This window comes from Schistocerca americana, chromosome 2 (genome assembly GCF_021461395.2).
Source record: "Schistocerca americana isolate TAMUIC-IGC-003095 chromosome 2, iqSchAmer2.1, whole genome shotgun sequence".
Classification (NCBI taxonomy): Eukaryota; Metazoa; Arthropoda; class Insecta; order Orthoptera; family Acrididae; genus Schistocerca; species Schistocerca americana.
This window is the reverse complement of record NC_060120.1, coordinates 185406206-185418956: the sequence shown is the minus strand read 5'-3', so window position 1 is coordinate 185418956 and position 12751 is coordinate 185406206. Positions and strand designations below refer to the sequence as shown.

The 12751-nt window shown below is 41.2% G+C and overlaps 1 protein-coding gene across 1 annotated transcript in view; it reads right to left on the bottom strand.

Annotated features, from left to right (window-relative positions):
- LOC124593863 (glutamate receptor ionotropic, delta-1-like) overlaps positions 1-12751 on the bottom strand; it is a 123760-nt gene that overhangs the window by 72073 nt on the left and 38936 nt on the right. The window lies entirely within an intron of this gene.

Sequence of the window (12751 nt, the reverse complement as noted above, 5' to 3'; positions counted from 1 at the left end):
GAAGAATTTGACTGACCACTGAAAGACCTAAGTAGTAGAAACAATGCCCTTGGAGTAGACGAAATTCCCACAAAATTATTCTGATCCATAGCAGAGCCAGCCATGACAGATCTATTCCAATGGGCAAGCAAGGTTTATGAGAAAGGGGAAATACTCAGCAATTTCGCAGTTAGCTTCACATCTTCCATAAAAGATATATAGCACCATCGTATTGGCCAGAGACCAACCAATCAGGACCGATCAGCCACACTGCCATGTCATTCCCAGTCAATAGCGCCATCTTCACGCGGTATTCAGGGGCGCGGGTAGGGGCCAGCACATTGCAATCCCAGTCATTGTTGCTTTAGCAGACCTGGTACTACTACTTCTCATTCACACTCAGCTAGCAACACAAGGCAGAATATGACTCGTCCCAGTCCTCCCAACAAGGAAAAAATCACTGTCATCACCGAGAAATGAATCTGGGCCCTTTTCGTGGTAGTCAACAGAGCTGACCACTAAGCTATGGAGGCAGACAGAAGAAATGTACCACACGGCAAAACAAAGTATCTAGTAATAAATAATAACTATGATGTCACAGACTGCAACTGTCGTCCGCAGCTGGTTGGCAACCAACGGCTTAGATATCAGAGCAGTATAACAACTGTTGACAGAACAAGAGGTGTGACGAAACATGTGCTCTAATTGTTTGTTGTTATGCTAGTTGACCTATGAACCAGTGGGTGGTTATAATTAAAGTGCAGCTATTCACGGAGATCGAGTCTGGGCAACAATCACTGTATGGCAGCGAAACTTCGTAAATATTTTAATGCGTTAATGCCCAACCAGTTTACGCTGGAAAACATTAGTTACAATTTTGGCCATCAGGCGCTAATATGGCGCTGTGAGTGCAAGAAAGACGTATAGAAATGTTTCCATACGTAATGGATTAGGAACGGGGAGTGGACAGAAAACTTCAAACAAGTGAGAAAGGCATTATGTTGATTATGCATTATTAACTGCCTCTTGCCGACAATTTATTCAGTATGAGCACCAGAGACGTCGACGAGATGCGAGATCTTTGCGTCTCAAAAATGAGACAAGGCCCCACGCAGCACCAGCAAATGAGAGGAAACTGCTAACACTGTCTCCTTACACCAAAGGCTGTCTTTTACACACATAAACTTTCATCGTAATGGTCATTTCCTGAACATTAAAAACATTAAAATTTTGGAGCTATTTTCATGGTTTGATGTAACAGGAGTGTTGCTGGATAAAAAAGTCACCAGAGGACAATGAGCACATATACAGGCATTATAAGAAATGGGTCACAAGAGAAATTGCAAAAGCCGAAAAAAATCTTAACTAAAATGAAGAATAGCAAATAATACACACCTCAATTATAAAACTTATGAAGAAAGCATTTCAGAGAGTAATAAATCAGCTAAATGTAATTTTCTAAAAAAAATCAAATAGCTAGATAGGCGAGTATTGCTAGCTCTGTGTTGTCATACACTGATGCTGACAAAAGGTCAGAGCTAGAGCGGGAGCTGAAAACAAAAAATTCCACAGGAAAAAAATAAATCGAGGTATCCAACACAAAAGAGCAAACTTGTTAACAGATTTTCTGCCCTAAAACCTGTAATCTAGTAACTACAAGTAAATCGAATGATGCGTCCCTTTCGTAACTAATTTCACGTTTATTGTCGTTATGATGAATAGAATCGTCAAACCATGCTAGAGAGATGCGAGAGCATCTCTGACAATGATAATGATACAACATTATACTCTTTTTAAATGATTTCATATTCGCCATTGACCGTAAATTTATTGCAATCTTCGCTATTGCTATTTGGACTTTTGGTCATTTTCAAGTGGTTAAGGGTGCTCAGAAGATGACTACTGCTGTGTTTTAGCACCTATAACCACTCTAAAATGACCAAAAGATCGAAGCTACAACACTGGATATTGTAATAAATTCACAGTCAATGGCGAATGTGGAGTCATTCAAAAAAATCTACGAGACTGTGAGCCCACAGCAAATACATTTGTATAATATTATACTATACCGGATGGACTCATATTTCATATAAAGAATAACACAAAATGGATAACAAATTAATAAAGTAAAAAACTATGGAAATTACAAAAAAGTGAAATAAACAAAACGGATGTGACATTAATAGCTTGAAAATTACTACTAGACCTACCATTTTAGACAGGTATGTCAATGGAATGAGGGTAAATGGCACTTTTTACGATAGAGTCGAAAAACTATGGCAGAAGCAGCCACACAAATAAATTTTTTAGGATGAGTACCAAAGAATCTTAACGAATGCAAAGCCGACAAAAAGGTGGATGGAAAAGGAGTAGTGCAAGAATTGAACAAGGTAAACTGAAATATTTGCTGCTGTCAGAAAGGTTGCCCTCTTTGGGATTTGGCAACAAAATGAGTGAGGATAGGATAACCGAGAACCATTGTTAAAAAAAAAGATTAATTGTCGTTTGCATCACGTATTTACACTACTGGCCATTAAAATTGCTACACCAAGAAGAAATGCAGATGATAAACGGGTATCTATTGGACAAATATATTATCCTAGAACTGACATGTGATTATATTTTCACACAATTTGGGTGCATAGGTCATGAGAAATCAGTACCCAGAACAACCACCTCTGGCCGTAATAACGGTCTTGATACGCCTGGGCATTGAGTGAAACAGAGCTTGGATGGCGTGTACAGGTACAGCTGCCCATGCAGCTTCAACACGATACCACAGTTCATCAAGAGTAGTAACTGCCGTATTGTGACGAGCCAGTTGCTCGGCCACCATTGACCAGACGTTTTCAATTGGTGAGAGATCTGGAGAATGTGCTGGCCACGGCAGTAGTCGAACATTTTCTGTATCCAGAAAGGCCCGTACAGGACCTGCAACATGCGATCGTGCATTATCCTGCTGAAATGTAGGGTTTTGCAGGGATCAAATAAAGGGTAGAGCCACGGTCGTAACACATGTGAACTGTAACGTCCACTGTTCAAAGTGCCGTCAATGCGAACAAGAGGTGACCGAGATGTGTAACCAATGGCAACCCATACCATCACGCCGGGTGATGCACCAGTATGGCGATGACGAATACACGCTTCCAATGCTCGTTCACCGCGATATCGCCAAACACGGATGCGACCATCATGATGCTGTAAACAGAAACTGGATTCATCCAAAAATGACGTTTTGCCATTCGTGCACCCAGGTTCGTCGCTGAGTACACCATCGCAGGCGTTCCTGTTTGTGATGCAGCGTCAAGGGTAACCGCAGCCATGGTCTCCGAGCTGATAGTCCATGCTGCTGCAAACGTCGTCGAACTGTTCGTGCAGATGGTTGTTGTGTTGCAAACGTGCCCATCTGTTGACTCAGGGATCGAGACATGGCTGCACGATCCGTTACAGCCATGCAGATAAGATGCCTGTCATCGTGACTGCTAGTAAAACGCTGCCGTTGGGATCCAGCACGGCGTTCCGTATTACCCTCCTGAACCCACCGCCGGCCGAAGTGGCCGTGCGGTTAAAGGCGCTGCAGTCTGGAACCGCCAGACCGCTACGGTCACAGGTTCGAATCCTGCCTCGGGCGTGGATGTTTGTGATGTCCCTAGGTTAATTAGGTTTATCTAGTTCTAAGTTCTAGGGGACTAATGACGTCAGCAGTTGAGTCCCATGGTGCTCGGGGCCAATTGAACCATTTTTTGAACCCACCGATTCCATATTCTGCTAACAGTCATTGAATCTCGACCAACGCGAGCAGCAATGTCGCGATACGAAAAACCGCAATCGCGATAGGCTACAATCCGACGTTTATCAAAATCGGAAACGTGATGGGACGGATTTTTCCTCCTTACACGAGGAATCACAACAACGTTTCACCAGGCAACTCCGGTCAACTGCTGTTTGTGTATGAGAAATCGGTTGGAAACTTTCCTCATATCAGCACGTTGTAGGTGTCGCCACCGGTGCCAGCCTTGCGTGAATGCTCTGAAAAGCTAATCATTTGCATATTACAGCATCTTCTTTCTGTCGGTTAAATTTCACGTCTGTTGCTCGTCATGTTCGTGCTGTAGCAATTTTAATGGCCAGTAGTGTAAAAACATTATGCGGAAAAGAATCATATTTAAGTAGCACAAATGTCAGAGCAATCTCATTTAAGAATAAAAACTACCTTTTTAAGAATATATAAGGAGAGTAAACAAGAAATCAGGTGTACTGCGGGCGCAAAAAATAAACTTGAAGTATAGTGGATGTGCAAGGAACAACTAAAAAAGACTGGGTTTAGAACATAAAAATAATCGTCATTTGTGAGTACATAACTAGAAAAATGAAGAAGGACCCATACGACATTCGTGAAACGTGTCCTGCTGATGGAAAGACAGTGATTTATGCCCCTGTTCCCTTTTTACGATTTTATCAAGCTCCACAGATGTAATGTCGTTAGAGTTCTCTTGGCAGAGCCTTTCCAATACCACAGAAAAATTTACACACAGACACACACACACACACACACACACACACACACACACACACACACACACACACACACGCATCGATGAGCCGAAACGTTATGACCACCTCGCTATACCACGGTGGTCCACCTATGGATCGCAATATAGCAGCGATTGTGTGAGGCATGTACAAGTTCGTGGTAGATTTTTGCAGGTATGCAGCACAAGATGTTCATACATAGGGCACGTAATTCTCGTAAGTTATGGCTGACAATTTGTGGTCGCGGAGCTTGAGACCAGTAAAGTTCCAGATGAGTTCCGTCGTATTCAGATCTAACGAATTCGGTCGCCAAGACATCAGTTTCAGTTCACTCTTTTGTTCCTGTATAAGTGTTTTATCTTCTGATGCAAACAGCTGTCCTGCTGAAAGATGCCGTGGCCGCCAGGGAAAACGCCAAGCATGAATGTGTGCAGTAGGTTCGCAGTAATGTCCGCACAGTCCACAGCTGTCATGGTCTCTCTGATTACTGCCACATACTCCTTGGACGCCCAAGTCTCCCGAAGCATAATGCTGTTCCAACCAGCCTGCGTCCATGACGCGGCTCGTGTTTCGAGCAGCCTTCGGTTGGACGATCCGCAGTCCAGTGTTGAACATCCTACAAACACTTCAGTCGTAAATGATGTGTCGCTGGGTCGGCATGAGAACACGTAGAGGTCGTCTGCTGCAGAGCCTCCCCCACCCCCCGACCCTCTTCAACAACGGTGTGCTCTTAAACACAAGTGCCTGCACCATTGTCGTACTTTGTCGTCAGATCTGCCCCAGATTACTGCATTTCCTAAGAGGGGCGAGTCTCCATGCACCACGTTAGTAGTAGGGTGATGCCGATGCTGGTGCACTTTCGACATCAAACTGATATGCAAATTAATTAAATTCATCAGTTAATTACATCCCACCACAAATCACCATACCCATCCACCCCCACCCCCAGGTGACATACATGTTTTCCCCAGAGAGAATATGGGTGTCCACGCCCTACCCCTCGCCACCCCTCCCCCTCCCCCACCTAACCTATTGGTGGCAATTTCGAATTTTGGAGGGAATTTCAAAAAAATGGTGAGAATTTCAAATGGGCAGAAATTTCTTCATCCGAAGGCTGTGCTGGCGTACCAGCCAACCCCTACCCGGGAATTGGCGGGAAACTGAAATGGTGGCGCTCCTTCCTGGACTTGAACCCCGGTCCTTCTGGCTGGAAACCCCTAGTGCTCCCCCTCAATACATGGAAACTGTTCAGATGCAGGAGAAGAAGGTTAGATTCGTTTACATTATTTATTTTGGTTGGGAAACTGAAGTAAAGATCGGTATTAATTACGTAATTAAACATAAGTATCTGTCCTGATTACACATCTATATGCATAACCTACACAAAGAGCGCCTAAAATCGTAATACAGCTCAAAAATAGATGATGTTATACAATTGGTGTTATGCTGCTGGGAAAAAAATTTCACAGTACCATTCGAAACTAAAACATCTCAAAAATATGTAATTTATATTCAAGTTAATGACGTATAAGTTAAAAGAAAGCATGAATATCAAAATCTGTTCCATAATGTATATAGCAATGTTTTATTATTCACTAGTTAACAATTGATGATCTGACTGTAAAAACGTACGTAACTTCACACACAAATTATTCATATGCATAAAAATTGCAATTCTGCAATATGTAAACAAAATTACTGAGCCAAATTTTTTGAAGTCTTTTATGGTTGTTCTGGTCTTATGTAAACTTTTTATCTTCAGAAATATGATTTACAGACTTGTCTATAACTACGACCAGATGCCACACCAAGCTCATCAGTGTTTCCGAATTTCAATATCACCTTCAAATGGTTCAAATGGCTCTAAGCACTATGACCGCTACGGTCGCAGGTTCGAATCCTGCCTCGGGCATGGATGTGTGTGATATCCTTAGGTCAGTTAGGTTTAAGTAGTTCTAAGTTCTAGGGGACTGCTGACCTCAGCAGTTAAGTACGATAGTGCTCACAGCCATTTGAACCATCATCAGGCGCCTAGACTTAGAGCTACTTAAACCTAAGAAACCCAAGGACATCACACATCGCGGTTCCGGACTGAAGCGCCTAAACCGCTCGGCCAGAGCGGCCGGCATAATCATCTTCTTTAAACCGTTTAATGAGATCATACCCCTCCTCAGTACTTTTTGTCAACGAACCTCTCTCAATGCCGCACTGTAATTGCTGCCGTTAGCATAAAATAGGTCCACTAATAGCGCAAGGTTTTTCTTCTCGATAGCGATGCTGTTCACTGAAGTTATGGATTCTCAAATGACCACGACATACTCTCACAGAAACTGTGTAGAGCCCCAGATTTGCCCCTGGTGACCATAATTAGAACTAATGTTTTCTCCAGCGTAAATCGGTTCCACATTAACCAATTAGGTCATCTACCAAGTTTCGCTCCCATACGACAATTACAGCCCACACTGGAACTCTATGAGTTGTTGTTGTTGTGATCTTCAATCCTGAGACTGGTTTGATGCAGCCCTCCATGCTACTCTATCCTGTGCAAGCTGCTTCATCTCCCAGTACCTACTGCAACCTACATCCTTCTGAATCTGTTTAGTGTATTCATCTCTTGGTCTCCCTCTACAATTTTTACCCTCCACGCTGCCCTCCAATACCAAATTGGTGATCCCTTGATGCCTACCAATCTATCCGTTCAACTAGTCAAGTTGCGCCACAAACTTCTCCCCAATCCTGTTCAATACCTCCTCATTAGTTATATGATCTACCCATCTAATCTTCAGCATTCTTCTGTAGCACCACATTTCGAAAGCTTCTATTCTCTTCTTGTTCAAACTATTTATCGTCCATGTTTCACTTCCATACATGGCTACACTCCATACAAATACTTTCAGAAACGACTACCTGACACTTAAATACATATTCGATGTTAACAAATTTCCCTTCTTCAGAAACGCTTTCCTTGCCATTGCCAGTCTACATTTGATATCCTCTCTACTTCAACCATCATCAGTTATTTTGCTCCCCTAATAGAAAAACTCCTTTACTACTTAAAGTGTCTCATTTCCTAATCTAATTCCCTCAGCATCACCCGACTTAATTCGACTACATTCCATTATCCTCGTTTTGCTTTTGTTGGTGGTCATCTTATACCCTCCTTTAATGACACTATCCATTCCATTCAACTGCTCTTCCAAGTCCTTTGCTATCTCTGACAGAATTACAATGTCATCGGTGAACCTCAAGGTTTTTATTTCTTTTCCATGGATTTTAATACCTACTCCAAATTTTTCTTTTGTTTCCTTCACTGCCTGCTCAATATACACATTGAATACTATCGGGGATAGGCTGCAACCCTGTCTCACTCCCTTCGTAACCACTGCTTCCCTTTCATGCCCCTCGACTCTTATAACTGCCATCTGGTTTCTGTACAAATTGTAAATAGCCTTTCGCTCCCTGCTTTTCCCCATACCACCTTCAGAATATGAAAGAGAGTATTCCAGTCAACATTGTCAAAAGCTTTCTCTAAGTCTACAAATGCTGGAAACGTAGGTTTCTCTTTCATTAATCTAGCTTCTAAAATAAGTCGTAGGGTCAGTATTGCCTCACGTGTTCCAATATTTTTATGGAATCGAAACTGATCTTCCCCGAGGTCGGCTTCTACCAGTTTTTCCATTCGTCTGTAAATAATTCGCGTTAGTATTTTGCAGCTGTGGCTTATTAAACTGATAGTTCGGTAATTTTCACATCTGTCAACAGCTGCTTTCTTTGGGATTGGAATTATTATACTCTTCTTGAAGTCTGAAGGTATTTCGCCTGTCTCATACATCTTGCTAACCAGATGGTAGAGTTTTGTCAGGACTGGCTCTCCCAAGGCCGTTAGTAGTTCTAATGGAATGTTGTCTACTCCTGGGACCTTGTTTCGACTCAGGTCTTTCATTGCTCTGTCAAACTCTTCACGCAGTATCGTATCTCCCATTTCATCTTCATCTACATCCTCTTCCATTTCCATAATACTGTGCTCAAGTACATCGCCCCTGTATAGACCCTCTATATTCTCCTTCCACATTTCTGCTTTCCCTTCTTTGCTTAGAACTGGGTTTCCATCTGAGCTCTTGATATTCATACAAGTGGCTCTCTTTTCTCCAAAGGTCTCTTTAATTTTCCTGTAGGCTGTATCTATCTTACCCCTAGTGAGATAAGCCTCTACATCCTTACATTTTTCCTCTAGCCATCCCTGCTTAGCCATTTTGCACTTCCTGTCGATCTCATTTTTAAGACGCTTGTATTCCTTTTTGCCTGCTTCACTTGCTGCATTTTTATATTTTCTCCTTTCATCAATTAAATTCAATATTTCTTCTGTTACCCAAGGATTTCTACTAGCCCTCGTCTTTTTACCTACTAGATCCTCTGCTGCCTTCACTACTTCATCTCTCAAAGCTACCCATTCTTCTTCTACTGTATTTCTTTCCCCCATTCCTGTCAATTGTTCCCTTATGCTCTCCCTGAAACTCTGTACAACCTCTGGTTTAGTCAGTTCATCCAGGTCCCTTCTCCTTAAATTCCCACGTTTTTGGAGTTTCTTCGGTTTTAATCTACAGTTCATAACCAATAGATTGTGGTCAGTGTCCACATCTGCCCCTGGAAATGTCTTACAATTTAAGACCTGGTTCCTAAATCTCTGTCTTACCATTATATAATCTATCTGAAACCTGTCAGTATCTCCAGCCTTCTTCCGTGTATACAACCTTCTTTTATGATTTCTTGAACCACGTGTTAGCTATGATTAAGTTGTGCTCTGTGCAAAATTCTATCAGGCGGCTTCCTCTTTCATTTCTGTCCCCCAATCCATATTCACCTACTATGTTTCCTTCTCTCCCTTTTCCTACACTCGAATTCCAGTCACCCATGATTATTAAACTTTCGTCTCCCTTCACAATCTGAATAATTTCTTTTATTTCATCATACATTTCTTCAATTTCTTTGTCATCTGCAGAGCTAGTTGGCATATAAACTTGTACTACTGTAGTAGGTGTGGGCTTCGTGTCTATCTTGGCCACAATAATGCGTTCACTATGCTGTTTGTAGTAGCTTACCAGCACTCCTATTTTCCTATTCATTATTAAAGCTACTCATGCATTACCCCTATTTGATTTTGTATTTATAACCCTGTGTACGCCTGACCAAAGGTCTTGTTCCTCCTGCCAGCGAACTTCACTAATTCCTACTATATCTAACTTTAACCTATCCATTTCCCTTTCTAAATTTTCTAACGTACCTGCTCGATTAAGGGATCCGACATTTCACGCTCCGATCCATAGAACGCCAGTTTTCTTTCTCCTGATAACAACGTGCTCCTGAGTAGTCCCCGCCCGGAGATCCGAATGGGAGACTATTTTACCTCCGGAATATTTTATCCAAGAGGACGCCATCATCAGTTAACCATACAGTAAAGCTGCATGCCCTCAGGAAAAATTACGGCTGTAGTTTCCCCTTGCTTTCAGCCGTTCACAGTACCAGCACAGCAAGGCCGTTTTGGTTAGTGTTACAAGGCCAGATCAGTCAATCATCCAGACTGTTGCCCCTGCAACTACTGAAAAGGTTGCTGCCCCTCTTCAGGAACCACACGTTTGTCTGGCCTCTCAACAGATACCCCTCCGTTGTGGTTGCACCTACAGTACGGATATCTGTATCACTGAGGGACGCAAGCCTCCCCACCAACGGCAAGGCCCATGGTTCTTGGGGGGGGGGGGGGGGGGGCGGGGAGACTATGAGTAGCTGCACCTTTACCCTAGAAGCGTACACCAGAGTCACTTTGACCCTGGAGTTTTCTGTTTCTTACTGTGCTTGGGCTCTGCACATGCATAGGCCGCTGTCAGACCTAATCAAGGATGGACATTCGAATTTCTGAGACATTGTTTTTTAATTAATGTGACAGAAATATCTTTTTTAAGGGTTAATGTAATCCTGATGTAACCGCTGTGTAATTGTTCTGTAGCTGAGTGTGAAGTTCATTGTCGTGAAAGCGACACGTAGTAATGACATTTTAGTAACGTAAGATGCTGTATGGGAAGCATTGTTAGAAGAATTAAGTTTGAAACTAACGTAAAAGACTTTCTTCATGACTATCATGTTGAAGCTGACATTCCTACAGAAGTTGTGGACATCGGTGAAACTGATCAGTCTGGCGAATCTTTAGACAGCAGTGAAGAAGATACAGTCGTCCACGGTAAGAATGATCGCTGTTGGACACAGTTGCGCCTGACAGAAAAGGCTGGCCAGTCGCCGATAACACTGTATTCTAAAAATGTCTCTGAGCACTATGGGACTTAACATCTGAGGTCATCAGTCCCCTAGACTTAGAACTACTTAAACCTCACTAACCTAAGGACATCACACACATCCATGCCCGAGGCAGGATTCGAACCTGCGACCGTAGCAGTCTCGCGGTTCCAGACTGAAGCGCCTAGAACCGCTCGGTCACACCGGCCGGTATATTGTAGCCTATATTCCAAAGGGAATGGAAATGACGAATGTACAGTTTTATAAATAACTGGGAACACTTTAAAATATTCATGAAACATGTGCATTTCATTAAATGAATAACATCTTCACCCAATTAAATTGCAAATAAAGATGTGAAATAGTGATGTAACATACAGAAAACCATCTGAAGATGAAACTGAAAGAGGTTCGAATATCGCTTCATTGAATAATAAATAACTATTCAAGAAAGTGGCTGGTTGTAGTTTCATGTATTTGCAAATAAAGTCTTTAAAACTGGATCACTTCGAATTTCTTCATTGAAAAGCTTCCATGACAGTTTTTACTTAATCTCGAATATGGATGCATTAATACTAATATTGATTGGGAAAGTAAAAGCGAGAGGTTATAACACCGGAAATGCATATCCTCCTATTTCCATCTATTGTACTATGATTTTTTTCCTTATTTTGTTACCAGAAGATATGACATTTCGGTGTCTTTATATATTGTAATTGTTTTACAGTTTGTATATATATATATATATATATATATATATATATATATATATATATATATATATATATATATATATATATATATGACCTCAGCTTTCCAAACTGTTCCATTTGCATCACTAAAGTACAGAAACTTAGCATGAAACTTTGTTGCTCATTGTCCCATTTGCATTACCAAGCTGGGTCCCTTCCTTTTCCGAAATTAACTCGAGTGTAGTTGAAATTCAAACGCCAGCTTTAAAGTAATATCATTCCATTTCACTGCTTTAATTTCGAATTTCAGTTAAGGTATTCATAGCTGGCTACAATAAACAAACAGAACTGTAATTAGATTACACAAGCACAAATTAAGACTGCGAGTTTTGTTACCATATTTTAGCTTACCTATGACTGCAGCTCAGCTTGGTACATACTAAATTTTACTATTGTTAATTTTTCAAAATCATTTAATTCAAGTTCAAAGTTAAATCTCTTATTTCTAAATTGCGTAGATTCAAGTTGCTTTTGAGACAATTGTTGAGGTAGCCCAAGACTAACCTTATTTTATTTAATTTCGTAGTGCTTCAGAAACAAAGTTCATTATTAATTTCAGTCACTAAATTAACTTTCAATTTTCCAGTTTTATTAATTCTTTTGCTAAATTAAGTCAGAGTGTAGCGAAATTTATTACTTCCGACAAACTTTCAGTTTTCACACAACACGTGTCAACATTCAGTTGCCACGCTTTTAGTGCTAATTATATGTGCATTAACCTTTATTTTTCAGTTATTATAGTAGTTGTCCATAGGACTGGCGACCGTAATTTTCCCCAAATCTCAAATATCTAATTAACGCCAGTTAATTGTTAACGTAATGACCGCACATTTACTTTCTTCATTAACTTACCCATCTTCAAAATTAATTTCCACCAATTTAATTTGCATTTTTCCTTTCATTTAGATGTAACCCTTTCCTCCCTCTTTACCGACAGATTAACTTCGTTGACGATTGCTTTTCCCAAGTTTCCATTAGGTACAAGTGGTTTAATTTTTCACTGTCATAAGGCCGATAAGAGAGGGGGAGGTTACAAGGTGAAATAAAGTTAGTTTAGTACACGAGTGTCCGATTTCGTTACAAAAGATTCTATTTACATGCAATTTCTCGGGCAAATAATCGAGGATCACAGTGACACTGGTGTACACTTTGTGCGACGATTTCAGTAGTGTACACAACTAGGGTTCATTATAACCACCCGG